At 57.9% G+C, this 15,973-nt stretch overlaps 1 protein-coding gene across 3 annotated transcripts in view; it reads left to right on the top strand.

The window, feature by feature from the left end:
- LINGO1 (leucine rich repeat and Ig domain containing 1) overlaps positions 1-15,973 on the top strand; it is a 98,807-nt gene that overhangs the window by 23,749 nt on the left and 59,085 nt on the right. For 2 of the 3 annotated variants that reach the window (XM_012651867.1, XM_012651866.1), the window contains exon 2: positions 4,329-4,508. The gene's annotated coding sequence lies outside the window, so the exon portion shown is untranslated. Of the gene's footprint in view, positions 1-4,328; positions 4,509-15,973 lie in introns of those variants that run through there. The other variant, XM_012651868.1, reaches the window with a different exon arrangement.

A 15,973-nucleotide genomic window follows, 5' to 3' on the forward strand; every position in this document is an offset into this window, starting at 1 on the left:
GGGAGGGCAGATGGCAGCGGAGGTGGCCTGGAGGCTTTTCCAGAGCTGCCTCCCTCCCGCGGCAGGGCTCCCTTGTCTTCACCTGTCTCTGCGCGGCCTCTCTGTCCTGTCTTTGTCTCCCTCCCTCTCCCTGCCTCCCCCAGCCCCATCTGCTCTCCAGGCTGCCTGCTGGAGCTGCCTCGCACTTCTGCAGAAGCAGCGGGAGCACGGAAGGCACTGGATATTTGGGATCAGCTAGTCCTGGGTTCAAATCCCGACTCCAGCACTCACAAGCTGTTTCTGTTCCGTGTAATAATTTTGAACTGGGGCAAATTCCTTAGTCTCTTGAGCCTTTGTAGCCTCACCTGTAAGGCGAGATGCGGCTACCTGGCCGCCAAGGTCATCCTGAGGGTTCAGCGTGTGACGTGCTGCCAGGGGTGGCAGCTTCCCTGCCTGGGCGACCCCAGTCCCCCCAGGGAGACCCTCCAAGACCCCCACCGCTCCCACCTCTCCTGCCCTCTGTCTGCCCATCTGGCAGGAAAGGTGAGGGTGGCCAGGAGGTGCCGGCAAGGTGGGCTCTGGCCTGTGGGCCACGACACGTAGCCGTGGGGGGAGGACGATCTGCAGGGAAGGGGCCGTCTTGGGCGCATTTCCAGGGCGAAGCCTAGGGTTTGGCACTGGTCTGATTTTAAGGAACCAGCTTAAGGGGCTGTGGTGAGGCCACCAGGGGAAGAAGGGGCCAGGGTGGAGGAGCAGGGCCCATGTAACCTGGGGAGAGGCTTCTGGGCTGGGACCCCTCACAGGTTCCGGGGGAGGGGCCATGAACACCTCTAACCCGCAGGGGAGGGGAGTCCTGGCCACGGGGAAGCCTGGGTGGAGCGAGGAGGCCCCTGCTCCTTGCAGAGTGGGGGAGGTGGGCTGCCCACGGGGGCAGGGAGAAGGTCCCTAGGTGGGAGGCTACAGGGGGATCTGGGGCTGATGTGCTGTGGGCCCCTGCGCCAATGCCATTCCCTCTCTGGGCCTCAGTTTCCTCATCCGCTAGATGGGAGCAATCATCCTGTCTTATCTGCCTCACGTGTGGGCTAAGAATCCAGGTAGAGAACAGAGGGAAATGTTCTGTGATCTGTAATGTCGTAATAATAATAACCGTTACTCTAGCATTGCCTTGTCTTCCTGTCTATAACCCCGCTGACCCGCACAGTCTGGCCCTGGTTCCTGTGTGGATAGAATTAAAGTCGCGGCAGCTAGCAACCTCCTCATTTAGCGCAAATCCCCACCTAACTAACGTACGTGGTCCCCAGACCTCTGCTTGCATGCCTTCAGCGACAGGGGGCTCACCACTCCTCATGCCGCACAGAGATCTGTCACCCTGGAATCTTTTCTCTCTGGTCCTAGCTCAGCTCCTTGGGCCCGGAAACGCCAAGCCTCGGTCAGGGACCTGAAGTCCTGAGCAGGTCCCTGCGGCTTCTGGGGTGGGTGGGAGGTCTGGGTGTCTGTGGTGGCAGATCTAGGAGTCCTCCTTGACTCCTCTTTTTTGTACCCCCACCCCTCACGTCCAGTTCGCCAGCCACCTGCCGCTGGCTCTGCGCGCGTGCGTCCCAAATCTGCCTGCGCCCCCTCTCCGCGCAGCGCCCTGACTCGGCCAGCCCGCCCTGTCCTTGCGCGACTGCAACAGCCACACGCTGCCCCCGCCCAGGCCTGCTGCCCTGCAGCTCAGGGGAGGCGCAGCCGGGCAGCTCAGGGGATGAAGAAACAATTCTTATAACCACGAAGAAAGCACCATAGCCCTTCCCTGGTTAAAACCCTGCAGTGACTCCATTGCTCTTGGCGAGTCCAAGTCCTTCCCCTGGCCCTCGGGCCCCAGCCTGCCCTGCAGCGGGGTGAATTCCATCCCACCTCTTCTGAAAGGCCTGCCCCGCCCTCTAGCCAGGATAGCCCACCCACCCACCCGGTCCGCCCGCGTTGCTGGACACGGTGATCACCCTGCGTTGGCCACCTTTGAAACCATCTTGTTTATTTTTTTGTTTGTTTATTTGCTTATCGTGTGTACCCCCCGCCCCGAGAGATCGCCAAACTCGTCTGTCTTGTACCACCAAGAACTCCCAGCACCTGTAATGCCTGGCAGGTAGTAAGTGCTAAGTTAGTATTTGATGAGTGAATAACACGGAAAGCAAGTCGAGGAGAAACAGCGGGTGATGCAGTCGTGGCTGTGGAGGCGGTTAACGGTCTAACAGTTTGGTATGTGTGCGTGTGTCAGCGGGGAATCACCTGCCCTTTTAATGACAGGGTTGGGGGTGTCTGGGCCTGCAGCACTGCAGGAAGACACATGCGCGTGTATGTGCGGGCCGTGTGCACACACACGCCTGTGCATGTACACACACGTTTCCTATGCAGTGGTGGTGTGACCTCAGGTGAGGGCTTTCACCCCGTGGGGCTCAGTTGTTCCACCTGTGGAATGGGCTGCCTGGGGCTGGAAGCAGAGGCATGGATGCCACCGTCTTCTGAGGTCAGACCTTGCCACTGCCTGGCGTTCTGCAGGCGGCAGGGAACCCGGAGCCTGCCTGCTGCGCGCTGGGAGGGGATTATTGAAGTTTGCCGCCGTGCAGGGCTGATCCCGCCGCCCTCTGAGGGGAGGATCTCACCCGGGCACGAGGGCGTGGTGCCGGGTCAGGAAATGGGCAGAGAAGCCCGGACGTGGGTTTGGCTGCGGGAGGTGGATTACCTCCGCGGTTGGGGTTTCTCCGATGCACCTGTAGCTTCAGTGTGATCACTTTTAATGTTTTTTTGAGTGTGCTTCTTTTTCAAAAACTTTTCTTGGATACGTTTATTTTATTTCTTGGACTTTTGTCTTTCAATTGCTATAAAAAAGAATTTGCATGAGGTTAAGAAGGGGGAAAAAACCCACATCCCTGTTTCTACCCCTCCAAGGCAACAACCGTCCCCTCCCCGCCCCTTGCCCTTTTCCTGTGAAGACAGTGCTAGACTGTTGCAGAATGTTTGAGAAGTAGAAGTGGCCCCAATTACCTCAAGGTAGCTGCTGCTTCGTCCCGCCTTGTGCCGATGACACGAGTCAGCATCTGTGACGTGCCTGGGAAGGTGGCTGGCGCGGATGGACAGCCCCGCCGCACCCTCCCCCGTCTCCCGCGCCGCTTCGCTAGGGCACTGTTGCCGTGCGTGGCTCCCAGCCTCTGTGTTTACCATTTTTAATGGCTGCATGATGTTCTCTTGAGCAAGGTGCCACGGTTCACTTTGCCATCTCTACTGTGGGGTGTTTAGGCCGCCTCCAGTGTCTTCCTGGTATAGATAACCCTGCAGAGAACGGCTCTGTGCCAGAGGGCTTCCCCTCTGAGGGGCGATTTCCCCAGGCAATGTTAGGGACATTCGCTGAGGCTGCTTTGCTGGGGGACTGAGGGATGGGCCAGGAGTGATGGCTGGAAGAGGTAGGTCTGGTCAAGGGTGGCTGGACACCCTCAGGGTGTCGGGAAATAAGACACTCCGTGTGACGGTGCTGAGCATGATGGGGAGACGTGAAGCCACCGTGGGAAGGGCAGCGGGAGCTGCAGAGGGTTGGGACTGGGAGCTGGAGGAACTGGGTTCTGGTTTTGCCTTTGCTACCTTCTTGCTGTGTGACCTTGAGCAATTTGCTTCCCCTCTCTGGACTTCAGTTTTTTCCACGTACTGTGGCCAGGAGGTGGGCAAGGATTGGTTCAGAGCTGCATTGTCCAATATGGTAACCATTGGCCACATGTGGCTACTTAGATTTAAATGTAAATAAAGTTGGGTGCAGTGGCTCACACCTGTAATCCCAGCGCTTTGGGAGGCCAAGGCAGGAGGATCACTGGAGCCCAGGAGTTCAAGACCAGCCTGGGCAACATAGTGAAACCCCATCTCTATAAAAAATAAAAATAAAAAAAAATTAGCTGGGTGTGGTGGTGCACACCTGTAGCCCCAGCTACCTGGGGAGGCTGAGGTGGGAGGACCGCTTGAGCCCAGGAGTTCACGGTTACAGTGAGCTGTGATCACGTTTTTGTTATTTGCCTCCCCTTAGGGAGGGGGTGACAGAGCGAGACTCTATCTCTACCAAAAAAAAAAAAAGTGAGTTAATTGAAATAAAACAAAACTAAAAATCACTTCTCGTCACCCCAAGCACACGTGCCGGTGACTGCCGTATTGGACAGCACAGACACAGAGTGCTTTCCTCGGTGCCGAAGCTTCTGCTAGACAGTGCTGGGCAGGGATACTTCCAGGGCTCTCGCTCTGAGTCCACAGTTGCCAAGGTGTGGCCACCATGAGCCCCTCTCTCCCCCGTGTGGACCCTGCTGCTCACTCCTGTTTCTCTTCTTCTCTAGGGACCCTGTGACCATGTCCTGGCTGCCTTGAGCGTGTGGGCCACACAGCCTCGTGACCACGTCTCTGAGGCTCTGACTCTGTCCGGCCCCTGGACCAGCTCCCAAGCCTACTCCTCACCCCAGCCTGGGCCCAGGGGACGCCTCAAGCTTTGGGACGCAGCGGGCACAGCAGCAATCACGGTAGGTGGCGTCCCTGTTCTACCCACTCCCTGGCTCCTGGGGATATGTGAGCCAGCTTGTCCCTCAACAGGAAGGATACCTTTCCCAACATTGTATCGGTTGGGATCCGTTTGGTTGTAAGTAGCAAAAACAAAAACCGATTTCAATGAAATGAAATGATCAGCTCTAATAACCAAAGTGTCTGAAGGTCAGATGGGCTTTAGGCAGGGCTCGATCCAGTGGTTCAAACAGTGCAACCAGCACTTGGTTTCTGTCTGTATTTCTTCATTCCTCTTACTTGGCGATGGCTCTGCTCCTAGTGGCATTTGACATGATATGGTCAAAAGATGTCTGGCAGCAGTTTCTGGGGCAACATGCTTCTAGGTTTAAATCTGGAGTTGGGGGTGAAGACAAAATTTGCTTTCCTGATAGAACAAATAAAAGACCTAGAGTTGATCTCTGGGCCCTACTGGCAGGATTTGGATCATCCTGAGCCTTTGACTCGGACCGCAGGACTTGGAAACACTGATGGGCTGGGGGACAGGGCCCATCCGTCCCCCACCAAATGGCCAGGAATGAGGGGAGGGTCATTACCCTCATTACCAACTAGAGGAGGCAAATAACAAATGAGCATTATAGACGGTGTCTTTCCAGGTTGGACAGCTTGAAGCCAGTCCTAGATGGATGTGGACATGCTGTGTGTCTTTAGACAAATCCTTATGCCTCTCTGGGCTTCAGCTTCATCACTGGATAATGAACCTCATCTGGCAGGTGCTCAGTAAATCCTTGTCCTCTTCCCTTTCTTGCTTCCTTCCCCAGGGAGGCTGGGACGTCCCTGCTTTCTTCAAACTTGGAAGGAGCTGCAAGGGAGTATTGTCGGTCAGAATTCCTAGAGGCAGAGCCTGAGACAAGGATTTGTGTACCTGAGATTTCTCAAGGGTGGGGTCTCCGGAGGAGGGAGGAAGAGAAGAGATGGGGCAGGAATGAGAGCCCAGTGAGGTCGTGGTCTCAGGTAGCTGGGCCGTGGGCTGGACCAGGGGGCCCTGGAGCATAATTTACACCACAGAATTACCCCCCAGACAGGGGGCTGGGCCTTTGTACCCCTGTATCAATCAGTTACTGGCCGTGGGCCATCCACGGGGGGTCTATATTGCTCGGGCGAGGTGGCCTCCCCTGTTGTGGAGGGCAATTCTGTGCAGAAGAGAAAGCAGTGAGCTGAAGCGGCCCACACTCCCAGCAGCTGGGGGCCAGGGTGGTGCCCTGGCTCTAGAGGAATCTGGGACCTGTGTCCCCAGCCTGGCCTGGAGGTCCCTCATCCGCTATCTCCTCCGGCCTTTGCTCCTCCTGCCCCAGCCAGCAGTGCCAGTACCTTCTAGCGTGGGGGGCCGGCTGCCCAGCACAGGCTCTGGTGACGGCGTGGACCCTCAGCCCCTCCTTCGGAGACAGCCCTTCCATGCCCAGGCCCCTCACGCCCCTCTGCGCTGCCTCTTTTCCTCCGGCAGTTCCGCCTCCCCTCAGACCTGGGCCGGGCAGCTCCCTGGCCCATGACGCCCTTCCTGTTTTCAAGGCCCAGTCCAGGCCGCTTCTCCAGGAGGCCCCTGCTTCTGCGCCCGCCAGTGAGCGTCTCCGATAGTCCGTCTCCCGCGCCACCCTCGTGCAGGTGAAGCCAAGTGCCCGGCGTGCGTGTCCTGCGGACGCGCGGCCACTTGCTGCAGCAGCGCCACAGCGCGGCGGGACACTCACAGCCGGTCCACTGCCCGCTTCCGACACGTGCTCGGGACGCGGGGGCGTGCACTGGCCCCATAACCGCGTCTCTGGCTTCATCGCTCTCATTTTCCCTTGCCCTGATGTCTTCTCTTACTTTCCAGCTTGTGCTGCTTATATTGTCTCCACAGCTCAGACTCTTCTGGAAGGAGGTGGGGTATAAATAACCGAGGGTGGCCGTAAATGAAGCATTCAGTGCTGACTGCAGCCAAATGCTGCGTCTTCGCCTTCCTGGAGCAGCTGGGGTGGGGGGTCCCCCCAGGCCCAGGGCTGAGCCTGTCCCCGAGGAGGCACCAAAGCCTGACCACGCAGCCCGGCCAGGGCCCGCCCTGCCCTCCGAGGGTCAAGAACAGCATTGTTCTGCTTCCCACCCCCTCCCTCCCCTCCCATCTTATCTGAAGCTAATGAAAGAGGCTGGGAAACCCAATCCTCTGGTAATTAAATTTACTTAACGGGTATTCAAGTGGAGTAATGAGAAGTTTAATGCAGTGATTAGATTTTTCTTTAATTAATTAAAATGAGAGCCATGTGTCTTGCCAGTGCACCAACTTGACCCTGTGCTTGCGAGTAGCGGACAGAGACAGTGCGGGTGGGCTGGGCAGGTGGGGGCCCAGGGGCGGGTGCTGCCTCCTGCCCTGGTGCTGCCGTCCTCAAGGCAAGCCCGGCCCGATGCCCACCCAGGCCTGTCTCTGGCTGGCTCCTGTTTCTGAGGCCCGGGAGCGAGCAGGCCTGGGTCAGACTGGCTCACGGGGCTGGGGCCCAGCAGTCTGCGCCCTCAGAGAGCTGGAAACCGAACCAGCACGGAGATTTCAGGTGGGAAGGCTGGCAAGGGGGTGTTAGAAGCAAGGAGTGCAAAGGAGGGCTATCAGGCGCTGTGACAGGAGGAGGTATTTTGGGTGGCACACCCCATTGCCACGTGCCGGCAGATACCTCCACCTTCACGTTCAGCCGGACCTGGGCGTTGCATCCATGGGCGCTGGATCACCTGGGCTGACGGAGTGGGCGTGGTGGGCTGGGTGGCGCGGGAGCACGTCCATGCAGAAGGCTGACTGTCCCTGCCGTGTTCCTCAAGGCCAGGCTGGGAGACAAGGAAGCTCTTCCCCCTTGAGCCACTTCTGCTGGGGTCAGGCGGAGGTCGCGGCAGAGAGAATCGGGAATCTCAGTACAGTTGTCCAGAGGTGCCACCTAGCCAGGGTAGAGGGTAGACACAGCAGGGACCCAGGAGATGGATCCCGGGGTAGGACATGTCATTTTCAAAGCAGTGAGTGAGGTGGTGGAGAATCCTGCACTCTTCACAGGTTGGGGACACAAAACGCCCTTCATTAAGCCCTGACCTCAGCTGCACACTGAGCCCTGATCCTGGGTGGACTGAGCCCCGACCCTGGCCCCACCCTGAGCCCAGCGTTGTCACGGATCTGCCAACAGAACAGGTGCCAGGACGGGAGGAGTGAATGGCCCTGCTGTCCATCCCACTGCCAGCCCTGCTGCCCGTGGGCAGGGTCCTGTGCCAAGCCCCGCACTAGGCTCCAGCACGGCCAGGACGAATCAGGCGTGATCCCTGCCCACAGAGCTGGGGGGGAGGTGACAAGCACACGGGATGGCAGCGCCAGGTGGTCAGAGCTGAGGTGGGGGAGGAGCCGGGGGGGCACGGACCTGCACTTAGAGTTCCCCTGGCAGCAGGTGGGAGATGGGGGTGCTGGAGGCAGGGCCAGTGAGGGGCTGAGATGGGTCCCGAGGAGGTGAGGACGGTGGCGCCATGGTGGGGGGTTGAGGGGTCTAGGGTAGATTCTCCCACCAAGAACTGGCCGTGACCCCCCACACCTCCCTCAGCTCTCCGCCAGCCCAGGGACCCCCTGTGAGAGAGTGCTAGTGTGCGAGCGCCGGGCCGACGATGACTCCGCACGAGGAAGGCCCTGGATCTATTCCACGGAGGAGGAAACGGAAGCGTGGGGACTTGCCTGATGCCAGCAGCGCAAAGTAGCCGGGCCAGCTGTGTCCCGGGTCTCGCCTGCCCCCCCGGGCCTGCACGCTGGTGCTCCTGGGGGGGGCTTGCTCTGAGAGTGGGGGGCTTCTCAGGGCTCCTCCACTCCCGCTCCGCGGGGCACCAGTAGGAGCTGGGGTCACTCAGGCGAGCCTGGGCCTGTCAGACTGGCATCAGGGCCTGGGGCAGGGCTCGCAGCCACAGCTGGCATCCTCAGAGGGGGAGAAGTGAGAAGGGCCCCGGCCGGGCAGGGGACGGGTGTGAGGCCGAGGCCACTGACCGCAGGCTCAGGGCTTGGGACTAGCCCAGGAAGGAGGGTCCTCTGCTTCCTTCACCGCCCCCACTCCCTCCGGACCCCACCCCTCTGGATTTCCAACCGCCCCCACCCTGAACTCACCCATTTCTCTCTTTCCATGGCCTGGCCTTTTCTGAATAGCCAGGCCTGGAGAAGCCAGTTAGACAGCTGCCCACCGTGCACTGGGGGAAACTGAGGCCCTGGGAGGGGCAGAGACCCAAGATCCTGGGGCTCTGCCTCCTCTACTGATTTAAGGTGAGGGGTCTGAAATCACATTGTCTTGAATCTGCACTTTCAACATGGGGGCGGGGTCAGGCATGGTGGCTCACGCCTGTGATCCTAGCACTCTGGGAGGCCGAGGAGGGAGAATCCCTTGAGCTCAGGAGTTCGAGACCAGCCTGAGCAAGAGCGAGACCCCGTCTCTACTAAAAATAGAAAGAAATTATCTGTCAACTAAAAATATTTAGAAAAAATTATCCGGGCATGGTGGCGCATGCCTGTAGTCCCAGCTACTCGGGAGGCTGAGGCAGGAGGATCGCTTGAGCCCAGGAGTTTGAGGTTGCTGTGAGCTAGGCTGATGCCACGGCACTGTAGTCTGGGCAACAGAATGAGACTCTGCCTCAAAAAAAAAAAAGTCTTAAACACAGGGACGGTGTTTGCTTGAATACCTCCCTGGGATGGGAGCCTGAGCGCGAGTGTACACGCGAGTCCACGGGAGCACGGCGGGCCCCGCCGGGAGCACCGTGCCCGCTCCCTGCCTGGGCTCCGGGCGCGGTAGGCCACTGTCTCCTTTACTCTCAGCAGTTGGTTGGTGGGTTTTAGTCTGCAGGTGAGGGAGCCAAGGCAGGTCCCACTGCCAGCCACACAGGCGGAGCTGGCTCGACAAGCTAGGTCCTCGGCCCAAGCCATCCCTCCCCAGATCACCCCTCCTTGCCGGGGGGCAGCTCCCCTCCATCTTTCCCTAAGCGCCCCAGCATGTCCCCCCGCTCGCCGCATCCCTTGCCGCTTCCTACCTTGTCTTGTGCTCCAGCGGAAACCAGCGACTCTGCCCTCACCCCCGCACCCCACCTCTAGCCCTTGCTCAAGCCGCCCCAGCCCCTGCAGCTCCCCTCCGCCAACTCCATCTGCTCACGCGCCCTCGCCCTTGTAGGCTGGGCCCAGACGCTGCTTCCTTCGTGGAGACCCCCACCTGCCCTCGCCCAGGCAGAAGCCAGCCCCTCCCCTCTTGTTGCCTGTCCCCTCTTAGGACGCTGGCCCCAGGGTCTGACGTGGCAGCTGCGTAGAGGGCGAGGGGTTTCCTTGCCTGGCTTCCCCGGCCAGCCCGGCACACGTAGGCACGGGAGTGTCTGGGGTCCTCACGGCGGAGGGGCTGCCCCTCCAAGAACCTACCCCTTTCCTTGCCGCTTCTCCGCAGTCCCCGATGGGGCTGGCCCCAGCCTCCTGAGGAGACCAGCCCCGAGGCACCTACTTTAGCCCGGCTGGGTAGGGACGGGGGCTGGTTTCCAGCCCCAGCAGACCTCCCTAAGCTCCTCCATGCTTGGGTTCGGAGGGGAGGAGCAAGGCGAATCCCGTGGGGCTCACAGACCAGTCTTGGAGCCTGGCAGGTGCAGGACCCATTCCCAGCCCGGTGTGCTAAGCACTGCGGAGGGCTGCACGGGCACTGCCTGCGTCCACTTACCTGCTCTGCTAATTATTGGCTGTGTGACTTTGAGCGAGTTGTGTAACCTCTCTGTGCCTCCGTTTCCTCATCCGTTAAGTGGGCTGATAACAAACCTACCTCAGAGGGTTGCTATGAGGACTGTGAGTCAATGCAATGTAAGGCATGCAGCATGGTCCCCGGTAATGGAGTGTAGTTCCTGAATGTTCACTGTCCCTGTTGTCGTGGAAGCAATGGCCCCATGGAGGCAGAGTACGGGGAATGCTCAGGGGAAGTGTCTAGAAGGTGGCAACACGTGAGCAGCGTCTCAAAAGATGAGGCCCAGAAGGCAGGAAAGGCCATTCGGGAAGGGGGTCACACTCTGGACAGAGGCCCAGGGCAGCCTGGAGGACATGCGGGGAGGGGGGGCAGCAGTGTCTAGATTTAAGGTAAGAACAGCACCGGGAGACGGCGGCTGGGGTGCCCACAGGCTGTGTCCTGAGGGACCCGGGTGCCACACCGGGGCATGTCTGGACTTTGTCATGGAATGAGGAATTTTTTCTTGTTTACCGTAAAAGCAGTATTTGCTCAAGCAAAAAAAGTGGAGACAATATAGAAGTGTGTCCTGTGAGTGGGCAAATCCCCTCTGTGCTTAAGTCCCACTCTCCCAGCACCTTTCGGAGCGTTTTCTGTGCCTTTGCAAACGTACTCATTGTACATTATTATTATTTTTTTTTTTTTTGAGCCAGAGTCTCACTGTGTTGCCCGGGCTAGAGTGCCGTGGCGTCAGCCTAGCTCACAGCAACCTCAAACTCCTGGGCTCAAACGCTCCTCCTGCCTCAGCCTCCCGAGTAGCTGGGACTACAGGCATGCGCCACCATGCCTGGCTGATTTTTTCTATATATTTTTAGTTGTCCAATTAATTTCTTTCTATTTTTAGTAGAGACGGGGTCTCGCTCTTGCTCAGGCTGGTCTCGAACTCCTGAGCTCAAACAATCCGCCTGCCTCTGCCTCCCAGAGTGCTAGGATTACAGGCGTGAGCCACCGCGCCCGGCCTGTATATTATTTTTAAAAGGAAATGGCCTCAGATCATGCACATCACCCCACCAGTCCCACCGTTCACTCCCTGGGTCTTGGGGGCCTCTGCCGGCGCCCGGGCACGCAGATCCGCCGTGCTCCTTTCCGTCGCTGGCTGGTGTTCCACGGCATGGACAGCGCGTAACGTATGTAACTGGCCCTGGGTTGACGGAAATTTAGGTTGTCTTCAGTTTTTCGCTCATGCCAGTGATGTTTCTGTGAGCATCCTTGTCTGCATATCTTGCTGCCGCACGCGGGCCTTTCCGTGGGAAAGATTTCTCGATGTGCAGTGGCCGGGGCGAAGGGGCTGCTCGCTCGGTTTTGAAAGCTGCTGCCACGGTGCTCTTCCCAAGGGGGGCTGGTTCCGCCCCCGCCTTGGCGTGTGGGAGTGGCCATCTCCCCACACCGCCCTCCGCGCCGAGCGTCATCATCAACCTTTTAATTTCTGCCAATCTGGAGAACAGCTTGCTGCGGTTTCGTGGCTCACGCGCACGTTTCTTCCCCTGCGAACTGGCTGCTCGTAGCCCTTGCCCATTTCTCTTTCCTTTTTGTCTTTGTCTTATTGATATAAAGGAGCTTTTAGTATATTAGGAATTTTTAAAACTTTTGCCTGTTTCATGTGTTGGAAATATTTTCCCTGGTCTGCTGTTTGTCTTCTTAACTTCGTTTGCGGTATCGCTGGCCACATAGAAGTTTTAGATCTTTGTTTAGTCAAATCTGTCCGACGGCTCCTCGGGGCTTCTGAGTTTCACGTCTGGCCTGGCGGGGCTTCCGGTATGGGTTTTGGGTGGAGTGAGAGGAGGTCATACTTGTGATTGCCACTGTGTGGGCTGGGGTGGGGTGGGTGCAAGCAGGAGGACAGAAAGCAGCTGAGACCCTCGTGCTTGTGTGGGGGGGGAGGGGGGAAGACGAGTGTGAGAAATACTCAGGACTTGGCTGACCATGGTGACAGGACGAGAGGATGACAGAGGGAAGGAGGCAGGGTTCTCGGGTGTCTGGCGTGGGGGACTGCATGGCTGAGGCCGCCACCACCTGAGCTAGGGCTAGGACTAGGAAAGGAAATGCACACAGGTGCACACGAGTGCTTGCCTTGGCAGGGACAATGTCCACCTGAGCACATATGTGCACCCACACGTCACGCTGGAAGTTCTGGAGGTGGGCCCGCGTGCACTGTGGCTCTGGGGGCGGCAGCTGCTCCGTGTGGAATACCTATTCTGTCAAGTACCGTACGAGACGCTGTACGCACACTTACTCTTTAGTCTCTGCTGCCCTATGAAGTGTGGTTTTATGGTTGAGGAACCGGACCCAGAGAGGTCAAGCAACTTGCTGAAGGTCTCAGAGCTAGTAAGTGGCAGAAAGAGGAATTTTTTGGCAACTTAGATGTGACCACTCCTGGACAAAATTCCTGCCAGTGGCATCAGGGAGATTCCGTTCATTTCTAACACGACCAGCCCAGTTTCATCAGAGACTGTTAGGGCCGGTGCTGGAGCCAGCCTGCCTGGTCGGACACCCGGTCTCATTCGCGCCTGTGCGCTCCAGCTTCCACTGCTGAGAAGGAGGCTAACCACAGCGCCCCCCAGAGGTGTTTGTGGGAAGTGGATGAGTTCACACATGGAAGGTGCTGAGCCCCGATAATAATGGGGCTCACTGGGTGCTGTTTGTGATGACAATAATGATTATGACAGTGCCACCCCTCACCTTGGGGTGTGTGCTGCTTTCCTTCCTCCTCCCCCTCCGTCCTCCCTCCACCTGTCCCCTCATTCCTATGCCGGCTGTCCCCCAATTCCCCACGGGCACTTCCTTCACCATTTGCTCTGAACCTTTGTCCTCTGTCTCCAGCCTCCGAGCCTTGCCAGACAGTGAACGAAAGCCCAATCAATCAGCAGAAACCATTCAAGGGCAAGCGATCTATGTCGTACTCAGGGACTCCGCCCGGGCTGTTCCGGTCAGGCATCTTGCAGGAGCCTGCACGTTCAGCCCAGCACAGCCCCGCCTCCGACTCAGACTGCAAAGCCCTCCTGAGAGAAGAGCTTTCTGAGGGCCTCGAAGAAGCTGGGTCGTGCCTGCTTTTGGGGCAGGGGATATTCCACTGCGGCCAAATCTCACTCCCAGGAAAAGCGAGCAGTCACGGGAGCGTTCACGAACATCGGGGCTCTCCCTCGGTGCCTGCTGGTGCCGGGCTGTCTTGAGGGGCCGCCTCTTCTCCCTGTTCCCTGTGTTGTCCCGCAGGAGCACACGACATTTAAAGTGATAACTGCCAAAGTAAAGTGCCAACGAGCTCAAAATATTACCCTACAATTAAGCTCGCAGCTCCCAGGCCCTGCAGGACCTTTCCCCTGAGCTGTCCGTCCAGGGTGGACGGGTCTGGGCTCCGGAGCCTTTCCGAGAGCTGAGTCAAGGAAAACACTCAGAGGATGCCCCAGCCTTTGCTCTAAAGTCAAGGTCAGGCCCTTGAGTGCAGGCCAAGGCCTCAACTGTCACGGAGATGCCCCCACCTGCCTCAGCTTACACCTCCCTCCTCCCTGCAGCCGTGGTCCCGCCGGTGGGTCCCACTGCTGGCAGGAAGCATCCCGTTTCCTGTGCGTAGGGAACGCTTCAGCTCGGGGACTGAGATTATTCTGTCCCCCTGAAGTCTTAGCTATTTAGAGGCTTCCAATTGGGGCTTAATTCTCGCACCCAGAAAGTCATCCAAACTGATTCTCTAACCACATACAGAGAGGCTATGGTGCCCCCAAGAGACCAGTCGGGTGTGGTAGGACAGGCAGGGTGTGCCGCACTAACCGGCACTCTCTGGACTCCAGTGACTTAATGCGACAAAGCTTCCCCCTTCTTTCCTCCTTTCCCGCGTGAGCTCGCATTACGTGTCCAGTCTGGTCCCTGCAGTCACACAGGGACTCAGGCTGCCAGAAGCTCCATCTCATGGCTGCCTCATCTGGAACATGCGGCCTCCAGTCACCACGGTAGAGAAGAGAAGATGGCAGAGTCACACACTGGCTCCTCCATGCTTTGGCCCAGCAATGCCATGCATCGCTTTCGTTCACAGCCTGTCGGCCAGAACGCCTCACATGGCCTCACCGGCTGCAAGGGGCTGGGAAAACGCCAGGGAAGCGTGCTGACACGCACTGAGCAGTGGAAGTCTCTGGTAACAAGGGTGTTGCACGACCACTCTCAGAGCAAGGGTTTTGGAAGAGCCAAGATCATAGCTTCCTGTTCGTTCCCTCCTCCTGGGGTATGTCCCATGTCTGCTGTGGGCCATCTAATGTCCTGATGACAGCTACAGATTCTGACTCCAGAATACCTGAGATCAGAGCTTGGCTCAGCCCCTTATTAGCTGTGTGACCTTGGGTGACCTAGTTACCTCTCTTGGCCTCAGTTTTCTCCTCTGTAAAATGGGAGTGTTGATAGCCTCTGTATCTCTTAGAATGGTGGTGAGGATTGGACAAGTTAATATTTGTAAGGTGTTCAGAGTGGTGCTGGGCGAGTGATAAGCGCTCTATAAACGTCAGCTACCGCCGCCTCCGCTCCCATCGCCGTCATCATCGTCACCCAGTACCAGATACGTTTCTAGGTATTTGGGGAGTGAATGTCAAGGTCTCTGCACTCACCTATGATGGAAAATAAACAGGTAAATAGTTAAATTGAGATGCTAATTTCAAATAGTGATGGCACTAAAAATATAAGGCACATGAGAAGATGCTCACCATCATTAGTTATTAGGGAGATGCCAATTAAAATCCCAGTGAGATGCCGCTACACATCATTACATTGGCTTTAAAACACTGACAGTACCAAGTGTTGGCAGGGATAGGGACAGCGGGGACGCTCGGAGGCTGCTGGCAGGAACGCAAAGTGCTGCAGCCATTTTGGAAAACAGTTTGGCGGTTTCTTACAAAGTTAAAAATATGCTTATCGTACAGCTCAGCAATCCTACTGCTAGGTACTTACCCAAGAGAAGTAAAAACCTACATTCACGCGAGAACTTGTATGTGACTATTTATGGTGGCTTTATGCATAATCTCCCCAAACTGGAAACCACCCAAATGTCCTCCACCTGCTGAATGGACAAACAATGAAACACTACTCGGCAATAAAAAAGAGTGGATTCTGATACGAGAGACAACACAGGCAAATCCCAGGCGCATCACGCAGACTCGGAAGGCTGCGTGCGGATGACTCCATTTGTGTGCCACTCTGGAGAAGACCAACCACAGGGACAGAAACCAGATCAGGGGCTGCTGGGGACGGGGAGTCGGGGGAGTGGACTGCATACATGGGGACAGCACAGGGGACTGCGGGGCGATAGGCTCGTGCGCCTGGGTGGTGGCGGGGGTTGCACGGCTGCACGTCGCTGTCAAGACTCAGAACTGTGTGCCAGGAGTCCCTTTCCCTGCGGGTCGGTTATACCTCGGCAAACCCGACGGGAGGGACGCTCCATGTGGGACTGCTGGAACGGCGAACACCAAATGACAAATCAGTCAGGGCAGTGTGACACGGTGAGAGGGGCTTCTGACACGGTGGTCAGGGAAGGCTTTCTGAGGAGGTGCCTCGAGCTGAGACCCAGCTGAGGAGAAGGACCCAGGCGGCCTTGGGGCCAGGAGGGGGACGATGGGCCAAGGCCGGGATGGGCAGCGCCCTGTGGGCCAGGTTGAGGGGCTTCACCCTCCTCCGGGTGTGCTGGGTGCCGCTTGGGGCATACGCAGCACGTGACCGAAGTGTGGGCATGGCAGGATGGT

Source organism: Propithecus coquereli, unplaced genomic scaffold (genome assembly GCF_000956105.1).
Source record: "Propithecus coquereli isolate 6110/MARCELLA unplaced genomic scaffold, Pcoq_1.0 Scaffold372, whole genome shotgun sequence".
Lineage (NCBI taxonomy): Eukaryota > Metazoa > Chordata > Mammalia > Primates > Indriidae > Propithecus > Propithecus coquereli.